Here is a 24,886-nt window from a genome sequence, read left to right as displayed (position 1 = left end):
TTCCTGTCTGGCAGACAGACTAGGGGCCTTGAGCAGAAGAAGAGGAAGTGCAATAAACTGTAGGTGGAAAATATGGTGGGTGAACAAGTGAGGCGGGGGGTCGCATGTGACGAGGGAAGCTGGTGTTAGTAACCGCATGCAAAGATAGAAGGAGAAAGATAGGCCGGCCTCGAAGTTCGTCCCTAAGCGAACCCTGCTCTGGTATTTCACATGCTCTATGCTAGCTGAAAATGGACATTCTTATATAAAAAACACTTTTTTTCTACTCTTTAGCCATGGCAGTGGAGTTATGGGACAGGATGATGTAGCTAAAGAACCTCTAAAGAACTTCTGGATGGATTGACATAAAATTGTGCGTTGAGTTGCCATGGCGCTGCGCTGAGTAGGAGCCTGCTGCAGCATTTTATAGTATAGGGATTTTTGACTTCATATTTGGTACTGCGATATGAACTTGTTGTTTTTATATTGGCTCTATGAGGATAAAGAACTGGTCAATAAGCATATTGTAAAAGCAAGCCTACGCCTAGGTTTCCCTACCCTATGAGTTAAAAGTCACCTCCGATCAAACTCAAATCAAATTACAGACGTGAGATATTTTTCATCTAAAGTCACCACCATCATTATCGCAGCATACTGAACGAGCTGCTGGACTCTAAACTATTTAAAGAGCTTTAAGATGCAGATGTGGAAGGAAAAATAATTACCTCTCTTCTCTCTTTTCTCTCTGAAAGCAGAGGAAGAGGCACTTGGTTCTGTACCTCTGAGCATTCCCAGACTGCTGGTATTCTCATATGAAAAGTAAAGCTTCATATTTTCACAAGTCTCCTGAGTGATCATTAAAGTTCTTTATGTTATTTTAGATTTTTTTCTCAAAACAATGCAATATTGATTGATAATCTATGTTGTGACGATGAAAGTGGAAGTCTTTAGATGTTTTGCAGTGCTGGACATACTTCTCCAGAGTTTTACATATTGTATGAATAGATGTTCTTAATGTAGTATTTGTTCCCTTGTGGTTAAATTGTAAAAGCTACTTCTTGAGAGTTAAAATGCACATATATAGAGAGTATATATGTGAATACACTGTTGTGTTGGAACTTTTCCTAGATACACTGTTCAACAAAGAATTTGCAATGTAAAGATATAAAGAGGGAATTTTGTCACCTTTCACCTGTGTGTGTGTGTGCATGTGGATTGTCACTTGCCGAGTGCATGTTATTACATGTGAGTCGCTCCCTTTGAAACTACTTTCTCTTCAGATCAGTGTAAGGGCAGACAAACACACATGTGCACACACGCACAAAAACACAGGCGTGCGCACAGAGACAGAAACAATAGTGACTTTCATCCCAGTAAGGGACTCGACATCAACGGGCTTTTAGCATGTTTTACCAGACTAGCACAGGTTAGTGGCTATGATTGTTGTGACATCCACCACTTCTGAATGTTTCACATAAAATCCACAGTGATGTTCCTATAGCATACAGGAAATGCCACACTGAGGCCCTTTTCCCTTTTAATTACAGGCCCTTGTGCAGACATATTGTTTTTTTTTAAAAAACAGATTTACAAAAAAGCATTTAAAAAGTGCTTTCATTGGTTTTTTTTCTTTATTTCCATACAACATATTAATAACACAAAAACAGATTGTTATCAAACTTTATTTTGCAGTCAGAGATACAATGAGCTGCGAAATGTAACTCTTACAGATGTGATTGCATATTCCCAGCTTCTAACTTGAACCGCTACATGATACCCGTATTTTTAAAATCAAATTCTAGCAGTTTAAGGCGATGACAAACAGCTATATATGAGGACTTTTAGTGATGCAAATGCTCAAAATGTTTCACAAAAGTTAATATTTATCACTGGCTGCTTTCATTCTTGTTTTTTCCATCGTGCTGTCCTCTTTAACCTCACCCGTCTTCTTCAGTTTCCTGTAAGCTTCTGTGTAGATCTGCACTGTGCAAACACATACATAAGAAACAGATATAAGAATTTTTAATTTTATGCATTTAGTCTTTATGGATAAAAGTTTCAATTAATTCAAAAGGGTAAAAGAAGGCGAATATCTTCTTCTTCTCTCCCTTTAGTGGTTGCCACTTTCTCACCACTGAAAATCTTAGGAATACAATTCTGCTGCCGCCTCCTGTTTTCTCAGTGACACGGTCTCCAAATCATACATCATAGCAAGTCTCACTAATATCTTGTAAATCTTCCCTTTCACTCTGGCTGCTGTCTTTCTGTCACAAATCACAGCAAACACTCGTCTCCACCCACCCCACCCTGCCTCCACTCTCTTATTCACCTCTCTTGTGCACTGCTTGTTCTCTGGAATGGTGAACCCCTAGTGTATAAACAACCTTACCTTCACTATCTCTTTCTCTCCTTGCATCTTCACCTTTCCACCTGTCTCCCTCTCACTGTGACACATGAAATGTTGCGCTTGTACTCCTGTTCTTCCTCTTCTCACTGGTGAAAACCTCCACCTCTCCCAGCTCTCTTTCACCTGTTACCTAATCTCACTACACATCACAATTCTTACCGATGATCTGCATGTTTGCGACTCTTCAGACAAGAGGAGGTATGTTTGTGGCCCCCATGTGGCTGGGTTTTAACAAAGCAGAAATATGATGGGTAAAAACAACAGTTGCTATCTTTCGTTGAAATATTTTGGTTACCTTGAGTAACAGGTATTGCACATAGCACATACGTTTATAGTACATACTACTATGATGAGATATTTGTTTGAAACTGGTGGAATATCAAGTTAATTTTTAACCTCCTAAGACCCAAACTCTTCCACGGCATGCATTTTTAATTTCTCTTTGATAGTTGGGAATATTGGGGCCCGATTAACGTAAATACAAAGAATTACCAGATCTTTTTTTTTTTTACCTTATTTTTGTTTTTAAGAAAAATAAGAGCCACATATGAGGATATTCGTTTAAAAATTTGATAGAACAGTAGCAGTATAATGTCCTCGTAAGTGGATATCAGGCCCTTGTAGAGCAAAATTGAGTATTTTGGTCTAAATAACCCAAAATGTGATGTCCACATATGTGGACGCCAGGTCCTAGGAGGTTAAAGGATCCAAACTACCTTTGTGATAACATTCAGTGCAGCTCAGATTTGGGCCCCAACAGTGCAACATGCTCTTTCTAAATTTCATAGGTTGCCTTGCTTTCTGCCCTTATCTTTTACCACTAGCTGTCCAAAAATAAAAAAAAATCCCAAACTGTCACTCTCCTTACCACGCTGTACTGTTACTGGTTGGAAAAAAGCACCAACCACAGGGCCAGCTTTTCTTATGAAGGATCTGCACCGTAGGGTATCTATGCCCAACTGGCGTTGTCGTCACTGAATCAATATTTGGCGCACAGGGGCTGTGACTATTATCTACAGACAAGAATTCAAAAAGAAAGACGCTGGCATTTGAAATTCTGGGAAAGTTATTGTAGGATCATTACTAAGCATACTGGAAAGTGTAAGCTATAGCCTGAAACAAGTCAGAGTTTCGATGTGAAATGAAAAGAGCCTCATGAATCACTACTCTTTAATACTATGTCATTAAAAAAAAGAAAAAAAAGAACTGACATATAAATCACTAGATGTCTGTATTATTCCCAGGGGGCATGTATGCTGTGCACAGTCAGGCTGCTTTTCCCCCCAACATGCCAGTCTGGCAGACTTCACATCTGGATCACTGTTATTATCATAGTCATAACATTCAACAGGGCATGGTATTCCAGGCACAATTATACAACTTCCAAAACTGGAAATCAATTTTGGAAATTAAGTTTATGGGTTGTCTATAAGTACAACATATTTTTAGGCCTAAGAATATGCGATTAACAGACAACAGCACTCAGCATGTCTGTACCACATGTAAAAAGTTGAAATATACCATAAGTATACCTAAACGCAAAGGATGAGTAGCTTAGATATATAGTTACAGTACTGACTCCCATAAGATTCACTATGCAAGTGTAGTATAAGATAAGATTTTATACTGATAATAGGGGAATTAAGTGCTATCTTCTTAACTGTAGCCACATGGGAATATATTGTGAAACAAACTAAAGACAGCTATTATGGATTTATCCTACAACATTAATTAGACAAAATTAACTCCAGAATGGATCTCTCATACGCCAGACAGTCAGACAGTCCAACTACTATATATTACTGTGTGTCATCTAGCAGTGAACACTTTAGCTGTGATTCACCATGACATATCTAAACAGCCACTCTGTCTCTTCTACGCACATACACACACAGACACACAACTACAAAGAACAGTTGTGCTAGCATGTATTCCTGCACAGTTCTTAAAATGGAACAACTGTTCACACTTCATTGCAGTAGCCTCAGCTTATCAAACGCATAATCACCGTCTTTATCTGAGCTACTGATGTGTCACAACAACACAATGGAAGAAATGTTACCATCCAGCATATGAATGTCTGGTCATCTCTGTACAGTGTTTGTACTGTCATCATCATCATCATCATCTTCTTCTTGGCCATGCAAGACCAACAGCAGCCTTAAACGCTCTGTTTCTTACTCACATCATTGGTCTAAACAATTAAAATCAGCCAACGCAACAGTCAATTCAAGTCATACAAAGGTGATGTTGAAAGGCGAGTAAATGAAGGGTTGTGAAGAAAAAAAACCACATTGTGATAAAAGGAAAAGAGTAAACGACAAAGAAAGAATCAAATAAAATAACATCCCAATCCTGATCCTGCCTTATTCCCTGGCTCACTTCCTCTCTTGTTCTGCTCTTTCATTTTCAACTCATTTTGCTGGCTCACTTCTTCCTCCAACACCCCCTCCATTCTTTCTGTCACTCTCTCCCTCCATGAGCAGACAGGCAGAGACAGGGAGACTGTTGTTGTGCTTGCAGTCTGACACTATCAGCTCATAAATCCCTGTCAGCAGCTTGTATGCCTCCTCTCCTCTCTCCCTCCCCGTCTCTTATCCTCCCTCCCTTCACTGGTGGAGAAACAGAAGAACCCAGTGACCTGCCAGTGAAGGTTTGACTGGCACAACCACACACACATTTAGAGAAATATATATAGAGCATATACAGTATATACAGATATATAGATAGTCAGACAGACAAGCAGACAGACAGACATCTCTGATTCTCATGCCTCCCCTCAACTGTCTCTCTTTTGCTAGGTTCCTTCCTCCCTGTCTTTCTTTCCCTCAGGCAATGTTTGCCGGCAGACAGTCGTCACTGACAAGAGCTTCCTGTGGTTAGGGGTAAACACCTGGGTAATGAGGCCATGCTGCACAACAACCCCAAAAAAAGCAAAACAGATTCACAGACCTCACTCACTCTGCCGAGTACTGTAGACTCACAATCGGGTCACGCAGCCACACAGGGTCACACGCGCAGTCACACATGCAAATAAATCTCACGGGAAAACAAGCACAGACATGAACACATTTAAGCACATACACAACCGCACATGCACATAACTGGTTCAGACTGAAAAACAAGAATCTAGACAGAGTGGACATGGATTCAAGAAGGTTCTACTTCTGTGCCGTCACTAGTAATTTGTTCCTCAAATGCAGAAACAAATCCTTGTCTAAGTCATGTCAGCGAAACACTCAGTCAGGATTTTTGACATACTGCAAATGCTCAAACTGAGTGTGAAATGTGAGTGCTGCTGCAGGGAAGAACAGAGCTGCCTGTCTCGACTGCAAAGTCACAAAAGGACTTTTCCACTACAGGCAAGTTATTGGCCCACACCTGAACCTGTGCCAGCTGTCCAAAGTGCTGCCTTTGTCACTCCAGCATTCTTGCAGCCTACAGGAGATGGTACAAGCTGAAGTTTGGTGTGTGGTCACAGGACTGCGCCGACTTTTTTGTGTGTCTGTGTGTGTCTGCTTTCGTGTGACGAACAGACACATCATCACCACTCAAATATAAGTGGCTATCTGTCTAACTGTGAGTTGACTGTAGGGGGAGCAGTAATACATCGTATTTCTGCAAGTTTGTGTCTTGCTTGCTCAGCAAGGGTCAGATAAATTGCTGGTATTTTTTATTACTGACAGATTCTGTTGTTCATGGAGTTCTAGTGGGAAAAAACAGCTCTTTGTCACTAGTTTTTGATGAACCTTGAAAAGAAGGATTCAGTGACCCACCTCTTACACTTTTTCACATATCATATAAGACTAGATAAATAAGTGTGGAGGAGCTGCAACAGAGGAAATTAAATTTTTAAGTATGACAAATGTCCCTGTTCAACATGGGCCATAAGCAAAGACACAAGGACACATCTCTCCAGATTACAACTATTCTCGGAGAATACTGAGCCACTTCATGTATATTTAAAAAAGCTTTGATTTACAGACGTACATTTAAATGCATCCTGGATGGGAAACACAAAAACCCATCACGTGACTGGGTTGGGCAGCAAGCACAGTATATTTGTTTTTCCCCATTCCTCAAATTTTCACTCTTCTTATGAAATTTTTTTTAGATGCACTCATATTCAAAGCTCTGAGGCAAAATAGACAATTTCCCTATCAGCTGTAACCAATACTTCATTTTCATGCCACTCTTGCTTTTTACATTGTGCTTTTATCCAAATTGATTTTGTCACAACAGAATTACATCTTACTGCTCCACTCCTTCAAAATATTGTGCAAGTATCAAAGCCTCAAGAATCTTCCATGTCAAAAGCACTAGAGTGCAAATGATTCACTCAGCAATCATGTTAATCTGTTATCTCTGGACAACAAGGCGCAGCCTGCATCGCATGTCTCATAGAAGTAACAGGGAAGCTTGTGGTGAATCATCAGCCCTACCAGACCCGCACGGTCTTAAGGGTTGTTTTAGTTTTGAGGAGGATTTTTTTTCTTCTTCTTTAATGGTCTTCATGCAAGCTATTTTAGATATGGTTCAACTGAGCAAAAACACCATGTGTATTGTATGTATCTGGGTTTGCATATGTCTGTACGCGCACGCTTGTGTGGCCCGCATGTCTTTGTGTGCAAAGGAAATGGCTGACAGTGAAAAATGTGACCAATTCTAATTTTAATTGCCGAGTGAAAAAACAGCCTCTGCATTTGTGGGTTCTGTCCAGACGAACAGAGGAGAAGGGGTTTAAGCATGAAAGCGTATTCCTTATCACAATTAAAAAGTGTTTTAACATACCGGCATCCCTTTGAAGTTAGATTAGCAGCAATATTGGAAAGATCAGCCCCAGTCTTAAACAATGGAAATTGAATAGGGGAAAAGAAATGACTTAACAGAGCCAAAGGTAAAGTTTTCCTTTTGTTGTTCATCTTTTTTCCCCCCTTGAATTTGGCCTCATACAATTTTCTGATAGATTCTCTTGTGCAGAGCGACTCTTTTTTTTTAGTATTATTATTATTTCTTTTTTAACATAAAATTGCTTCATGTCCAACCTAGGGAATGGATTGAGGGGACTACGGCAGAAAAGAAGAAAACTTAATTTGACAGCGCAATTTGAATTGGAGATCCTTCTTAGAGGATTTGAAGCCTGGAGTGACAGACGAAATTGTACATAGGCACAGCTAAGAACTGTAATCACAATAAGCCCATATAAGCGTCTTGATTGTAAGGGTCTGAAGCCACACGGTGGCTGTCTTGTGGAGCAGCAATCTACATGCAGAAGCGCACAGTGGAAGACACACACATCCACATGCAAATACACAACAACAGCTATGGACTTACAAGTCAAAATTCCCATCAATACAAGAAAAAGCCACTCCTTACATAAAGACATGGAAACCCATGGGAAGACACAAGGGCTGGAACTGAGAACAGTGTAATTAGAGAGAAAGAAAGATAGGTTAACCCCAGGCACAGAGGCAGAAAGGGAGAGAGAGGGGAGGAGAGGTGACAAGGTTGAGAAAAGTCCCATGTTAACCTGGAAGAAAGAAAACAGGAACAAACGGGGCAAAGAGGAGCAAACAGCTGCTAAGGATTTACATGCCGTAAATTATTTATGCAATCAGCTGTAGGAGCACAGAAACAGAGAGAGAGAGAGGGAGGCAACAGAAAAAATAATCAGGGTTGCAGAAAAGAGAACAGGGGGTGAAAACTGAGAGACGTAGACACGTCTTTGCCGTAAGTTACAACAAAGAGAAAATGTTACACTTACCCTCACACTCCTGTCTAGACACAGCAATCTTTCCCACTGAGCCTCACTCTGACACACCTGAAACAAACAGTAACACTGTTTACCTACACATGTTACTCTCCAGTTACACGCAAAGCTTCAGATGTCTGCTTCCAGGCTATGAATGACAATGCGGCGTGCTACACGAGATGATTTTACGTCATCTCTGAGACTGTTCTCTGTGAGTTTGAAGTCTAAACGCCAAACCTTTATTCATCTTTCTGAAGATTTCTTTACATGTCTCCTAATGCATGTGAGTGCCTATGATCTATATCACAAGCCAAACAACCCATGAAACAAACTCACTGTGCCTCTACTGAACTGTGCATTATTAATTTCAACCTACAGCAGGTTCAGTTCAATTCAATTTTATTTATGTATTTTTTTAAATTTGCTGTATGTTCCTACTGCAGGTGCTAATGATTCACTGTTACTGTGCTGCCGTGTATGTTTAACATTATTTACACACTGACATCACTTCAATAAGAACATCTGCTCCGCATTTACATAAAACACTGTAGTTAGCTTCCAGTCTTGACATTTTTTACACAGTATATATATTTAGCTTAAATTACAGCAGCTAAACAGCAGCTAAACACTGTAGCTTATACAGTCCTTAAATATTCTGGTTAAAAACAGCCTTGTAGGCTGTATTCTGAGTGTTATTGTGTGAGAATAATAATACAGTGTGTAAAACCCAATAGCAAAAGTATGAAGAGAAACATACATCAAATTTAATTTCAAGAGCCTCTTAACTTTCTGCAGGACTCAGAATGAAATATTTACTAAAAGAAACTGAAAAGGACAAACTGTATATATTTACTTTTTTTTTTTGCAGTGATTTAGTAATTTAATGACACTGTCAGTCTTAAACTACAGCACTGCCTATTAAATTCTACCATAAACTATGGCACATAGAGTACATCTGAAATACCACATAAAACTAACAGCATCACTGCACCCATTGCACTCGCTCTGTGCTCACTCGTACACTGTGACGCCCAGGAGCTTTTTGAGAAGATGCTGATCCACAAATTCCCATGGGTTTGGTGGAGTGGACCGGAGCCAGTGGAAATTGCAAACAAACACTGGGGCTGCTGTGTCTGATGTGAGCAAAAACAACCTCAAAGACCTCATTCACACATCACATCTGTGCGTGTGCGATTGTGCATGTGTTGGGAAGTTCATAAAGAAAAGTGGGAAAAAATGGGAGCAACTGTGCGTGTATCTGTGTGTGTGTGCGTGCGCGTGTGTGTTTATGAATCTGAGGACTTGAAGGCTGTTCAAAGGCATTACAGCATTAAATTTATGAAGGCATTCACAGTAACACTGGCAATAAAATAGATCTCAGCTCCTAGCAAAAGTTCATATTAGGTCTTACTGTGGCAGGAGAGAGTGGGAAGGAGGAAGAGCGCGCGCGCGTGTGTGTGTGTGTGTGTGTGTGTGTGTGTGTGTGTGTGTGTGTGTGAGCGAGGGTGGAGGAAAAAGAATGAGGTGACACTAAAGGTCAAGAGAGAAACGGAGAGATGTTGAGAGGAAAACAAAAAAAAGCCAGAAGAGCAGAGGAACACAAACAGAAAACAATTTCAAAATGGGAAGAGAGAAACTTCTCATGACAGGCCAATGGCAACAAAGACCAGAACCAAAAATGCAAAGAGCAGCAGAGAGAAGCAGCAGCTCTCTCCTCATGTCTCTCCACCCCATGGTTTCAGTGGCCAAGTCCACACCACATTATGGGTCCCTAGGTTTTTTATAATGGCTGGGTGTGTTCTGATTCCCCGCTAAAGTCATTGCTAGTTAAATTCCATTCCTAATTAGTGGTGGGAATGAGAATGGAAAGGGGAATTGGTTGAGGAACAATTAAACATCACTGAGGGAAAACAATATTTTCAGACAACATTTGACACCACGAGCCGTGACAGTGTGGGACGAAGCATACGTGCCCACATGGCAGATTTTTCTTCCCCCCCAATCAATTTCAGACTTTTGAGCCAATTCATGTATAGCTGCAGTTAATACAACCTGCAGATATACATTTGTTGTTGACAGAATACATGGCGGGCAGTGCTGGGCAGCAACTAATTACATGTAATGCCAGAGTACTGCGGTCAGTTTTATACTGCATGTAGGCCCTGCAGAGCTTAACTAAGAACTATTAAGAACTGTTTTGTTATTTCAGGCTAAATCCTGAAACTGCAAATATGGCAGGAGGCCTGCCTATTCCACATCAACTGTGTTGTTGCACTGATGTGAACGGCAAACATTTGAGGTTCACAGCAGTTTCAAGGACTTTGCTGGCAGTGATATCTGCTTGACTGTTGAGTGCTCCTCTGGGGTTTACATTTACTAATCAAAATTTCTGTTTTGAGTTGAGTCTTTGTGATGATATTTATGCTTAATTTCTATGAATATACACATCAAAAGGGGCAAAAGGACGCAAATTTGAAAAATCAATAGCTAGTATAATAAGCGCTGACATTATGGGTTTACTACATTAACCATAGAAGACAGCACTATGGCATTTGTGTGGGATCACTCTGAACAAAATATCCAACAAGTTTTGACTCAATAAACACATTTATTGCAATAACATTTGGAGACTGAGAAATTTAAAATAAGTGAGCAGTAGCTTCAAGGCACAACTTCAAAAATCCAAAGTGTCCAAAACACGATTTATAATAAAAGTGCAGTTTTGTGGAGAATAAATGGCATCCCCGTTTGTTAAAATAGCAAGTTTTTTGTTAGCACTTTTACTCAAGCACTTGTAGTGAATGACACACACTCACAGACCCTGATGCACCTGATGTAAAGTGTTAATATGAGAGAATTAAGAATGACTATCTCAATGTTGTGATGTTTTAATAGCGTGCAGGTGACTAACATCTCGCTGATGGGAATTTGTTAAAGACAGACGTTTAATGAGCAGCTCTTGAGATTAAATGTGCCAGGATAAATAAGACTGGAATAAAACTTGGATATTATTGTCAATACGTGCTCAGTGAAAATATCTTGTTATGCCAAAAAAATACGATTCAGAGAAACCAATAGATTTTGTATGGACATTTTTGACTAGCATTACTTGTAGGGAAACCCAGCATTATGTTACGAACTCCAAATTTTTGGAGTGGTGAGCGGATTCTCCCACTTTAGGACAAAACACAGGCTCACATTCTTTGCTGTTTCCTTTTTTTTAATGAGTCACTCACTAACCCTACCTCCTCATAATGCTGACCACATAAATAAGCTCTCCCAAAAACCTCACAAAGCTCACATTAAAGTGTCATTTTTCAACTTTTTTAAACGTACTAAACAGTAATAGTTTGTTTTTCAGATTTCCATCACCACTGCTGCAAATTGCAAATGTGACCTTTTTTTTTCTGGAATGACACCGGAATAAATTATTTCAGTAAAGCACTCAGGCAGATTTTAGCTGCTCAGCTCTGTGCTTCACTCAAGCTTGTGGCTCTGGATACATGTGTGCAAGGGTGCAGAAAGCAAAGCTGCACATAGTGTAAATCTCACAAGATATATCATAACATTCGAGTCTGTGAAACTGTCAGTTCAAAGGCTCTTGGTCTCTAGCATATGGAGCAGTGATTTGGCAATTTAGACTATTAAATATAGACTAACAGTGAGCTAATGTTTGTCTATGTAACATGATCAAAGCTGCAAACATGCAATTATGAAATGAATGGCCTCCCTATCTCTACTGTTGCTTTACTCTTTTAATTTGCCCATAAAGCATTTTCAAGCAAACATTGTCACGATAGAAGTCAAATGTGCTGACTAGCAGCATAGCCATGAAGTCAACACACTGGAATGCACTTCCATCCCCACAGGAGCGAAAGGATGAATTAATATTTGATTGACATGTAGTGAGCCAAGCTACCGAGTGTAAAATGTGCGCTGAAAGCAAGGAAGAAAGTACAGAGAGAGGGGCATTATGATTGATTGACTGTACCTACTGAGCAATTAGAGTGAGATTAATTGGTTAGTTGTCACTTCATTTGACTGTTATTAGCCAAGGAACTCCTCTCTGGAAACCATTTAAATGCGAGATAATTGACATAATTGTTCTGCAGACGACAGAACTCCTGTGGTACTACAGAACACAGTCTGTGGGCTAACAAGAGAAAAAGATTAAAGGAAGAAAAGAAGGTTGAAAATCAGGTAAAATCAAGAGGAAGAAACAATATTTTGTACTCGTGAATATTTTAACAACATTTGAGGTCAAGGAAACTTACTGCTTGTGTGTTTTGAGCTGTGGATTTGCCAGGATATGTCTCCACACTAAGTGAAATTCTTCTTTATTACATATACATGCACACGCACTCACACACATACACACACGCCAACACAAGGTCGGACTTAAAAATTAGAGCAGGGTATGAGGAGACCTTGTGAAGCTCCCGTTAACCAAATAAAAAGTGTATAGGATTGATGATCCTATCAAAGCACTAACACATAACACATCGTATATTCCTAAACTCATTATCCATTAATGATCTTCCTAACTCATTCACTTTAAATGTTCATAATGTTTTTTAATATTTAAATATACTGCAATTATTGAATCGTTGTATAATTAATCCAATGCCTACTGCAACTGAGCCCATATTTTTAAACCTCTGTCTTTCCCGTTTTCACTTGTGCGATAAAACATTCAAACATTTACACTCTGCATATCAGTGTGGGAGATCAAGAGAAGTCAGCCTGCAAAATAAGCTGTCACGAAGATTAGATGTCATCAGTAGCATTGAGGGTCTAGCCCAATATTGCAATAGCATTCATTAAAAAAAGACATCAAATTACATTCCAAAGTGACAGTAAACTATGCGTTTTTCAGAGATATGATACAAACCAATTAAGGATAGTGTCTGTTTTCACAGTTTTAGGATTATCAGTGTGATAACTAAGCAGAAGACTAGAAGATGCATTGAGATATATCCGGCACTGGAGGATCTTCCACGGGTTCAAACAAGGATGGTTCTGCACTGCATCTGCAGCCAAATCTGTTTCTTGTGTCCAATTCATAATGAACTGTTTGGATGACTGATTACATATAAAGTAAGTATCTCAGAGAGATGACACAAACAATAAATAATAATGAATAATGTTACAATAAAATGATATTTTTTTAAGCTTACATAAGCTTTTTCACTGAGTAAGAAACAGAACAGCTACACATTTGCAAGGCGTGGAGTTTACTTTGGGAGTTTAAAACAGTTACACGCCCAAAGGAAATAAAGGGCCCAGATGACTGTTAATTCAAGCTGACCCTTAAGGAACCCACATTAAGGATTACAAGACATCTTGTCCTATATGGAGTAATTTAAAATGACTGCAGGTAGTACACTGGGTTTAACTCCATGTTTTTATTTCAATATTTTAGCATGCACCCATTAAAGAAATGAAACCTATGAATGTGTTTAAAGTATTCTGCATTACTGAACATGTCTCCTGTTAGTACTGCACTTTTTCCAACAAGATCAAATCTACCCAGCGTCTGGAAAGAATTACAGTATGTTACAGTTGAGCATATCGTTCCCTCGGTGAACAGGAAATGGTTTATTTCTCCTGAGTGGAGCCTGTCCCAGCTAGGGAAGTGGCTAACCACATGAAGCTAGTGCGATCCAATCTGTTTACACACAGTAATTTGCACAGGTGAGAGAGGGTGGGCTGCTGGGATGAATGTAGGAGCCTTGTTTAGTTCTCACCACTGAGGAATTCAGGTTGTTTAAAAAAAAAAAAAAAGTAAAAATCATGAATTGATTTCATTTATTAAGCCCTGCTAAGATTTGTTCAGGCTTCAAATCATGTGTGCAAAAAAGGTGTGATGGATTTGTTTCAAAGTGATAACAAATGTAGGGAATGAAAAGATGTCTGCATTTAATTAAAGTGCAGCTGACATGAATACAGTCACGTAATATGGTATAGACAAGAAGGTGTGACGAGACACTATCTGGGAGCTATAAATATACAACAGTTCGTTATCAGGTTTAGTTCTATGACAGAAATACAAGCAGCACAAAGTGGTTTAGCAGTCTGCACATTAAAAAGCAGCACTACTGTTTGACTGAACCAAGGGTCAGCAGGGGCCTTTTGGAGCTTTTACTCCCATATATTTTTGGGGCTTTTAAACAGATGTTCCCATTTCCTCCAGTTCAAAGACATATCAGGTAAATTGGACTTGAAAAGAACTTCCCTGCTGCATATATGGCTGGCTTCACATCCAGCTCAATTCATCATAGCCAAATTTTACAAAGAAAAATCTGTGTTACAAAGGTAAGCCTGTCAGGAGGAAGAAAAAGAAACAAAAAAAAGTCTTACAGTTGAGCCGCCCTGCTTTATTTTCACATGCTCAAGTGTGCTCATTAGGTCCGTGGTATCAACTGCTTCTCCTGCGTTAATGTGGAGGTGTTGTTGGCAGGTCATGGACGCACAGAAGTGTGAGTCTGACCCGATCATCTGGGCCTTGTACAAAGAGGCAAACAGGCAGACATGCACAAGTGCACAAAGAGACACACTCTTGAGTCTTCCAAAGATTCTTGTATTTATTCAAAGAAAGCGAGTCTTGGCAAAAGATGACACAGCTCCTAATCAACCTGGTCTCTCCATACAGCAGCCTCATTGAAAACACGTTTGTGTCGTCTACAAAGCGCCGACATCTTATTCTATTTGTACTTTTGAAAAGCAAACAGAAGGTTAGGTATTTATTTTACATGTTTTTCATTATTCCGTGCTCATTCCCTCTCTCAACAATCTGCGTCCTTGATCTCCGTGCTGTGCTAGATTTTAACTTTGTCACTTTCCTACTTTCCCTTTCAATCCAAGGTCATGCAAAGGTTACTTCATTGTGACAACTTTCCTTTATTTTTTGTATAACATACAACAATCCATCCTAGCTCTGGTGGATATGCCATTCTTATGAGGTTATTCTGACTTGTTTACAACCTTTCCCTCCCCTTTCTTCTCCTCAAATCATTCATTTGCCCGTCCACATTGCTGATCGTTCATCACCGATACAGCCGTTCCTCCGTCTTTATCATCCATCTTTAGCTGCAGTTGTTTATGTCTGCTTGACTCTCTGCCGTGCTGTTTACTGACCGCCCTTGCTTTTTTGGGCTCCTCTCCTTCAACTCTTTACTCTGTTCAATTTGTTATAACTTCTTTCATCCCTTTCCATCTGTATCACTTGAATGCATGCATTTTAAATGGACTTTTTCCCTTTATTTTCAGCTTTCCATTCAGTCTGCTCACCTCTGCTGAAAGTTAGGTCTTTACTTTGTGTTTTCCCTTATTCCCCATCTTTCGTCTGTGTGTAGTATACATTCAAAACTTGTTCCTTTCGGAGAACTTATGGAGCTCTTCCAACTCTCTGAGATCACATACTGATAAATGCTTATCCTTATTTGCCTCCAAGGATGAAAGGCAGTAAAGAAATCACAAATATTTGACCACAACAAACTTGATAACACCACCCCCTGTAACGGGTACGTGCGTGTGAGGGGTCTGAGGTGTAGCGTTTGAAGGCAGACCGAGGGGCAAGAGTATGCACACAAACACACACACATGCGCACGCATACATCGTCAGGCCCTGTCAGACATCCATCTCACACTTCAGTAGGCTATTTATTTTTTCTGTTTTATTTATGCAGCAATCTCCTTTCAAATTCAGCTCGCACCCATTCGTCTGACTGAGCGGCTGCCCTTTCTTTTCAAAGTGTAAAATTTCATAGACCTTGGGCAAAAATGGAAGAATGGGTGCGAGGGAGAGAGAAGAAACACTGCTAAGGTAATAACCTGATTTCGCCTCAGTTGGTTTTGATTTAAGAGAGGAAGAGTGTGTCAGAGAAACAGCAGGCGCTCTTCTGTCTCGCTTCCATGGCAGATTTTTGAAGAGCGAGGAAAGAGAGGGAAGGAGACGCAGAATGAAAGGAGAGACAACACGAACAAAGAGAGATAGAGACAGTGAATCACACCCCATGCCAATAAAGTGAAGTGAACTGACACAAAGAAACAGAGATACCATTGAGAAAATGAGCGTTCTACAGAGGGAGACAGGGGAAGGGAGATGGAGAGGAACGCGTTGGGGGTGGGGAGTGGGGGTATTTTATCAGTGAATGAATTTTTAATAGCACAGAGATCAACCATGCCCAGGAGCTCAAACAGAAATAAATACCTTGCCTCCTTACTTTAAAACTCCTTTTAGAAAATATAACCACAGTACACAGTGTTTTTTTTTTTCCTTCCAGGGTTTTTAATCACTCAGGAAAACGTGACAGCATACCTGACACCAGAAAACAAGGAGGAACCCTGACAGCAAGACGGGCAGGGACAGAGAGGCTTATGGGTAAATACAAGGTTGCACGTCACTCACACCACATACACACCAGCCAGCTGATTACCGCAGGTGTCTGCATTCACACATGAGGAGCATTTGAATTTTAAACTCTTCCAAATACATGTGTCAGCCCTCGCCCATCTGTCTGTCACCCTGCAAATGCCCTGACAATAGCACGAGCACAATTAACTTAAGCTGAGAGAATGTGCCAATTTACCCCCAATTTCCTGCTTACAGCGTCAGACGTTCCTTTCAAATGTGTATTTTTTTAGCATAATATATGAGGCAGGCCATTTCACTTGCCAAAAGCATCTCCATTTCAGCAAGGTTGTCCCAATTTGCTGATTTTGAAGCACATACCAAATTAGCGCGCAAAACATTGCAATTTTACCAGCTGCTGCGTGTTCTGTTCAAGTGTACGTCAGCATGAAAGGCGATTTCAGTTTAAAATCTGGTCCGTGGTTCTTTCTATTTACATTATAGACTCTTCCAATTCTGTAGTTGTTCTTTTCCCAGAAGGTGTATTCAGAGAGGAAGAAATGCTGTGAGTTTAGCCTTTATATTTAAAGAAACAAAAACAAATAAAACAAGTTTATGAATTGTGCATTACTGCTAGCCAGCAAAAGCTAGGGAACTTTGAGTCTGCACTACAAATGAATAAGGATATGTATTAATAATTATTAACCATATTCTTATCATCAAAGGACATTAATAATAATTTCTACCTTAAATGATGCATATAGCTTCTTTAGACATGCCCAGATAGCTGTGAGTAACTGTCAGTGTTGGAATAATCTCTGTTCCCTGTGAGGTTGACACCCATCGCTAAGGCTACAGATATGATACAGTACCAAGTCAGTGGGAAACCAAGAAAATGGGAAAAAGATCACCAAAGTTCTTTAGAACAGCTTCAGAAGAAGCGAACAGCAGCTGCACTGAACTTCTCATTGCATTTCTTGCAGAGGGAGATTTATGCAATTACATTAAAAAATCATATATGTCTTAAAGTAAGTGTGTGCAACTCTTTTGTTCACTTGGTTAGTATTTGCAGAATTTATTGGCATCCAGATCCAAGCATTTGGACAGTTACTTATTTGTTTGTTTGGCAGACCAGTCAATTTCAAATAAAAATGAAGGCTCTTTCAAAGTTAATGGGGTGTTTAATACGTTGAACCTGGGAAATCACAGTTGGAAACTCTTTGAAAAAATGGAATGGACTTTCATAAAATACGAGCTAACAAGCTAATATAAGAAATATCTAATGAACTACATAGCAATCTACACTCAGTACATGCATTTCTACTCAACAGCTGCAACTCTGAATGACGCTTCCTTTTTGTGTAAATGGGGTTTTCTTGTGCACGTGATGGTACGTTCTAAGGGATCCATGCTCTACAGAATAATTCTGCATTAATTTCACAGTTGCAATTGATCTGCATATTGTGACAGTCCACACACATGTGTGCAGCTTCAACTGACCCCTTTGCTGTTTTCATACTTAATTTGTCACACCCTTACCGATTAGTCGACACTATAAATGTAAACGTTTCTTCATAAAACAAAGACAAATGGTTAAAGTGAGACTTTACGTATGTCCAGTTATCCAATTAAGGTGAATTATTCTTAAACGTTTCGTGAGTTATTCTTTGCCTTCATCCTGTTATCCAATTCAAACCTGTCAACAAATCTTAATACAGAGCGTCAGGTTAAATAAAGCTCAGTTTACCTTATTCAGATTTTCTTAAGTAACATTCAGTAGTGTTCCTAAACGACATTATTTATTTAAATTTATTTTCATCATTTATTGTCTACTTTGCCCCTGCAGGAGGAGGATCAGGCTACTCTTTTCCTGGCTGAACTAAAGAAGCAGCGGAGTCCTTCTTCATGAAAAACCTGAAGTGCTTTTTCTTCTTTTGCAGGCACAGTTCCTGCAGATCTTTGTTCTGCGCTGTGAGGTTTGTCATCTCATTGAAAAGCTCTGTATGCTGCAGCTCAAGTTTCTTACACCTTTTCTCCAGTTCTTCTAATTTTTCCTGCTTTTCTTCGTGCTTTTCTTTGAGCTCTTTGTTTTTCTCTTGCAGTTTTCTTTTAATGTTTTTCTTGTTGAACTTTCCTTTCCTTGTGCATGACGTTGTTTGTTTGTTGTACTTTGTCAGATATGGCCAGTAACTCTTGATGTCTCCTCTGCAGGTCGTGAAGTGTACACTGGATGTCTTTATGTATTTATTTTCTGTCGTTGCTTCTCCTCTTGCATTTCAGTGTTTGTGTACTGCACTTTGTTGCAAATGGGTATTTTTGCTCACCATTGCTTAGATTTTACTCTGCTTTCTGTGCATATTTTTTCTAGTTCTTGTTTCTCGTCCTCAATTTCAATGTTTTTGTCATTTGCTTTGTTGTATAATACTCTTAACTGTACTTTTCTTCTCAAACTCTTGGAGATCATGTTGCATTTCTTTTTGCATCTCTTCCAGTTGTTCTTTGTCCTTCAGTAGTTGTGCATTTCTTTTGAGTGCTTGTTTAAACATCACTTGAAGCCCTTCATATTCTTCTCCATGCACTGGAGCTTGCATTGCATCTCCTGGTCTTTTTCTTGAAGCTTACACTGAAGGTTCTTGATCTTCTTTCTCTTGTTGCAGTTGTGTATTTCTTTTGAATGCTTCATTAAACATCACTTGAAGCCCTTCATTTTTCTTCTCGAATTGCTGGAGCTTGCACTGCATCTCTTGGTCTTCTTCTTGTAGCTTGCACTGCATCTCTTTGTGTATTGTGTTTTGGAGTTTGCACTGTATGTCCCGGTGCTTCTCCTGTGTTGTTTTTCCTTTATACAAAGCTCAAATGCTCTTCTGAGGGGCTTCAAAAAATCATCGCGCTGAGGAGTGCTGGGGTAATCTCTTTGTCTTGGGTAGTGGGTTTTTTTTTTTAGACATTTTGATACCTTGTAACAACCCCTCTGTAAAGGATCCGAATGTTTTCAAATTCTTCTTAGTAGATGAATGTTTGACAGCTGCGAACCAACTGACGTATTGACTGAAAACTGAAATTAGACTTCAAATTTATTTTGTTTCCTTAGGAGTTATGACAACAGGCTGTGTATATAAAATTTAAAATGTATCATATTAGAGTGTTTAATACACTGAACCTGGGAAATCAAAGTTGGAAACTGTTTGAAAAAAGGCTTTCATAAAACACAACTGTTACAAGTCAGATGAATCATGGGATATAGCACAGAAGCTGGGAAAAGGCACAGACTGCACAGTTCAGAAAGCTAGCATGCACTGAGTGCAGATTGATATGTAGTTTGTACATGATTAGATATTTCTTACCGTCTTATTAAGAAAAAATTGTGATTCCCAGAAAGTCACTTCAAAAACATACTTGGTCTAAAACTGCATAAACCTTTGTTATTGTTACCTTGTTATAGCTAAAACATGCTGTAGCAGCAACCTTATTAGCCACTAATTTCTCATGGGACACTGACAGATCCAAACCTGCTGTGGTCTGGCTACAAGAACATGGCTTGAAGCCTGCATGGATGGATTTTGATGGATTCTCAAGATTGAGGACCTTAAATGCTTGCCAAACTAACAATGTTCCACCTCTTTACACTGAAAAATGTCTTTGGCTGTATATTCTTAGTATCATTATCCTGTTAAATTATGAGACGCTGTCCAGGTTAATCATTCTCTAATGAGTTCTGAGTGCTATGATCCTATATACAGTACTATGCAAAAGTCTTGAGTGACCCCTCATTTCTTCATATTTTGGTTGGAAAATGGGATATAGGTTGAGGGATTTATCTAAATGTGCAAGCACAATTTGTGCATTTCTAATGTGCTCGAAAGTCAATGTTTGTTATAACCACCTTAGAACTTTTAGGCAAGTGTCCCAATAATTTCTTTGAGTAGCCTTCAAGAAAAGTTCTCAAAGCTCTTCTTTGGGGGGGTTGTTTAAAACGCAAAATACATTACCAACATGGCGTGCAATGTTGTTAATATAATGTTCCCTGCCATTTCTTCTGTGAACACCGTTGTTTTTAGAATGTTTGATTTCAGCAAAGCAATTGGCCTTGTTTTATCAGATGTGCTTCTTGAGTGTTTCTATTATGCTTACTTCATTTGCTTTTCTTGTCTTTACTTGCAGATGGCACGTAATTACAGCATATTTTGTATGAAAACGTTTAAATAAAGCGAGAGCTGCCCACACAGTGTCACATGTCCAATTACTTTTAAACCTTTTCTTTTGTAAGTTTCATAAACTTAACATAAACTTCAAGTCAAAGTTGAGATATGGCACTTTAACTGTAGTTTCCTCTACTTTATGTAAAATGAAATCACCACTGACTGTCTGATCACAGCGAGAGAGGACGGTGGTGCAGAGCCAAAGGAGATGATGTGGTCTACGCAGTGATGGAATTCATTTCTTTCCCAGTCACTCCCAGTAAGAGTCATTTCTGTTGTTTAACAAATCTATTGACTTTTTATTTTTAATTTTAAGTCAACAGACTGATGAAAATTCCAGCAAGCAATTTCAGAGAACAGTTCAGCAGTGAGTTTTTCAAAAGCAATATGGATCAACAACCACAGAGAATTTGGGATTCGATTGTTGTAATCTCCTACAGGGGAGATGAAGCCATATTGCACTACACAGATACTGTGCAAAATCTAATTAATCCAACCTGAATCTGAATTAACTAAAATACAACCCGTCTTCTTCTTCTTCTTCTTTTTTTAACCCCAACTCCAAACAGCTCTCCTCCTTCTAGAAGTAGAAAATAAAAACCCAACAATATATAACATCGCATCCACTGAACTGAAAACCATGATTTTGTTGTTGCTCGTAGAGAAAGTATCTTCACTCTAGAGAAAAAGCTTTTTTCTGCCTCTATTCATGTAGAAAAAAATGAATGATCTATAAACACCACTTACACGTTTTACTAAAATTGCTTACTTCTAGGATTATATTGTTAGGATTATAACAATCGCCAGAGTTGTATCAATAGTATAATAAGAATATGACTTTGGAATGAACATCATATCATGTTTCTGGGCTCTCTCTGTTTTGGAGTTAATCTACCATATTTGATAGCAGCTGTTGTTTATTTTGCCTAGAATGGAGGACTGCAAGCACTGGGTTCTATACACAAGAACTGTTTCGTACTGGTAATGCACAAAGAATGATCAAATATAAAGAAAACAGACAGTGTTTTCATCCCTGGGTGTCAAATAGTACTCTTCTGTCAGAAGTTGCTGCCGTCAGCGAGGGTAGCAGTGGGTTCACCTATTGCCTTTAGTTTAGATTTAGGTACCTAAACTATGTAGACTCAATCCCACCATGTTGCAATCAGAATCTGTCTGCATAAATGAGTATTTCTCATCTGTGATGCATCTCTTTGCAATCGGGAGCTGGAAGCCAAATTCAGAATCAATCCTTCAGAAAAGATAGGTTGTCAAGCGCCTGTCATTTTGCCCTCCTAGAGCAACTATGTCACTATTTGTGGAGCCGTTTCTGAATTTCTCTTTCAGATCTATAAGGTTCTTACTGGACTTAAATTTCTGTTTAATGTGAATTTCTTTTGTATGCAGACAGAAACAGATTTGCCATTTTCACCAAATTCACAAACAGATTGCAAGCGAATGGCAACTTAACTCCATTCACTGATAGCAGACCGATAGCAGCGAACTACCTTAGTCTTATTGCCCTTTTTATAACCATCTTGATGCACTGAAGTTGCTTTGAAGACAACAACTGACTACAAGTGGACCCCATCTTTAGAACAACCATTTCAAAGACAATGATATAACAAATTCATTGCACAAAGTCAAAATAATTTTGGTAATGCTGCCTTCTCCAACCACTGTTGGATAACACAACAGCAGCATTTGATTCATTTAGAGTCAGAAAAGGCTGAAAAGCAGTAACATGCTGATACAAACGGATGAGGACTGAGAGGGGAAAAAGCAGAGTAATGTTTGTTCACTGCAGGTCTGAAATCTCTAAAAGTGGAAAATCTATAAAATAAATAAATAAAATTCCAAACAATGCATTTTGCCTTCTTTTCATAATAACTTCAAAATTGTTTTGGGCACAATAAGCAGCTAATCAGTGACTCTAAATGAAAACTTTTTCCTTGAGCCACTCCAATATCTGTGCTAGCCATAGTGATAATAGCAGGTTTCACAGACTTATAAAGCTTCTGCGTGCTCATCTCCAGTGAGACAAACAAGGACAAACACGCACGCAAACAATGTGTGTCTCACTGAAGCCGACTCAGCTGTAATAAAATAATATAAAGTTGTACCACATTTCAGTTCATATCGGAGCAGTGGTATTATTCCCTGCACCTATTCCTATTATCACGGGCTCTCAAAATGACTCAAATTAAAACTCACATTAATCCGACAGTGTAATCCCTCTACTGCATGGAACAGTCTTTTCAGTCTGAGTGTGGATTAGAGAACACTGAGACCCTGTGTTGGTGGTCACTGGTGTATAACACCTCATAAAGATAATATGCTATGTGTGTGCGCGCTTGTGTTTTTCCTGCTGCGACGGTGGTCAGCACAATATAGCACAAAAAGCTTGCGTGTGTGGGAGGGGTTGGGTGTTGTACATGTGGATAATGTGCTTCTTTTACCCTTTGTGGTTACCTGGTGAAGAGGAAAATCCCTATGAGGTGGTCTTCTTGCTATGTGGACTACAATGAAAGCGGCCTGTAACAGAGGAAATGGTGAATTAATAAAATAAGCCCCCTGAGTAGAACACTGTTTGACTAGTCAGAGGGCACAGAAAAGGGATGGAGGGAAGGGTTTGGCAGAATAAAGAAAAACTGAGAAGCACAGATAAAATGGCACTGTTTGTACATGTTTTGTGGCTGTCTATAGGTTTGCAGTGGTGCGCTGAATATATAAAGGCCTAATGCACGCTGAGTGTATTTCATATTATCCTTTAGTGAATCAAGAAGGAAATAAATATATAAGTAAATGACAAGTTTTTGTCTCAGTGATCCCCGAACAAGACACACACACACATATTTTTTTGCCTGCCCTTCTTACTTACAATCAAGCAGCTTATCATGCTGCTCACACAGCATCCTGTACAGCATCTTTAAGTATCAATAAAACCCTAGCTGCAATCACCACATTAAAAGAGAGGACAAATGCACCTCTTGACCCAGACACATCTGGTTAATGGAAATCTGAAACATTAATAAAAACGCTATCGGTGAGCAATGCTCGGCTGCACACGACTCAGTGGAGCTGTGAATGAATATGCTCATTTTGCACGGTTGCTACATACCGAATGGGCACAATCTTAAAGGTGTTCCTTACTATAAAAACAGTTCATCTTCATTTGAAACAATGATATTATTTGGAGTCTGTGTTTGTGGATGTGTACGCATGATCCATAAAGAGATGTACACTATGTATATATTCATAGCTGACTTTTATGGCTGTGAAAACAGGTCCCACTAGTCTACAGTGGCAAACAAGCAGATATTATTTCATTCATCACCCCTAAGAGCTTATACTGTAGACTAGTAAAGCTGAATGCTGATGAGCTGACCATGAATCACTGCAACATCAAGTATGTTTATTAGAATGCTATTCAGATTTATTATTTAGTCTGGTCTGGTATTGTGACTTTGTTAATATCTAATATAAATGACAACATTATTGTTATTTGACGCTTTGGCAAATGGTTAAATAAAAAAATAATATGCCTAAGATGTATTGTTTCCATAGCGGCAACGACAACAGCAACTTCGTGTGTACCTACTACTGCACCCATTTTTGCAGAGCTGCTGGAATGGCACACCAAATGAATCATTTACAGAAAATTTTGATTTGTCAGTGCAGGATAGATGGATCCTGGTCACGCTGTATAACAAAAGCATGGGTGGGCATTTACAAAGTGTCAGGTACAGTGCAGAACAAAAATCTCCTAATCTCCTTACTCTTTGCTGTTCATTATTATTTTACAGGGCAGCCGTCCCTGCTCAGCCCAGTCTGCCAAGCACCAATGCTGGGTTTGATATTCTTCCAACATCCAACAGGCTATGATTATTTCATTCCTTTTTTAACATAACACATCAATTATTCAACCTTTGCGAGACCAGATTTGATTGCGTTTTTATTTAACAAAAATGACTGTGTGTGCGCGCGCCTCCACCCATCTAAAGGAAGACTGAATATAAAACGTTCCGCAAAGATAATACCTCATGGCTTGAAAGAGTGATGGATGGTGAAGGGGGTGGAGTAGAAGGAGAAAGAGAGAGAGAGAAAAAAATACAAGTACTCTGGAATAAATGATGACTGCATTAGCATAGGATAGCACAGGGTCCCTTCACTCTACAATAAATTGCTCCCCGTCTTCA

The 24,886-nt window shown here is 39.2% G+C and overlaps 1 long non-coding RNA gene across 6 annotated transcripts in view; it reads right to left on the bottom strand.

The window, feature by feature from the left end:
* LOC101476487 (uncharacterized) overlaps positions 1–24,886 on the bottom strand; it is a 138,732-nt gene that overhangs the window by 18,842 nt on the left and 95,004 nt on the right. For 3 of the 6 annotated variants that reach the window (XR_013100768.1, XR_013100770.1, XR_013100769.1), the window contains exon 5: positions 8,151–8,207. This is a non-coding gene — a long non-coding RNA (uncharacterized LOC101476487). Of the gene's footprint in view, positions 1–1,598; positions 1,963–8,150; positions 8,208–23,159; positions 23,223–24,886 lie in introns of those variants that run through there. The other 3 variants (XR_013100771.1, XR_001167859.4, XR_001167860.4) reach the window with 3 other exon arrangements.

The sequence above is a fragment of the Maylandia zebra genome, linkage group LG11 (assembly GCF_041146795.1).
Source record: "Maylandia zebra isolate NMK-2024a linkage group LG11, Mzebra_GT3a, whole genome shotgun sequence".
Classification (NCBI taxonomy): domain Eukaryota; kingdom Metazoa; phylum Chordata; class Actinopteri; order Cichliformes; family Cichlidae; genus Maylandia; species Maylandia zebra.
This window is presented reverse-complemented; position numbering and strand designations above follow the sequence as displayed.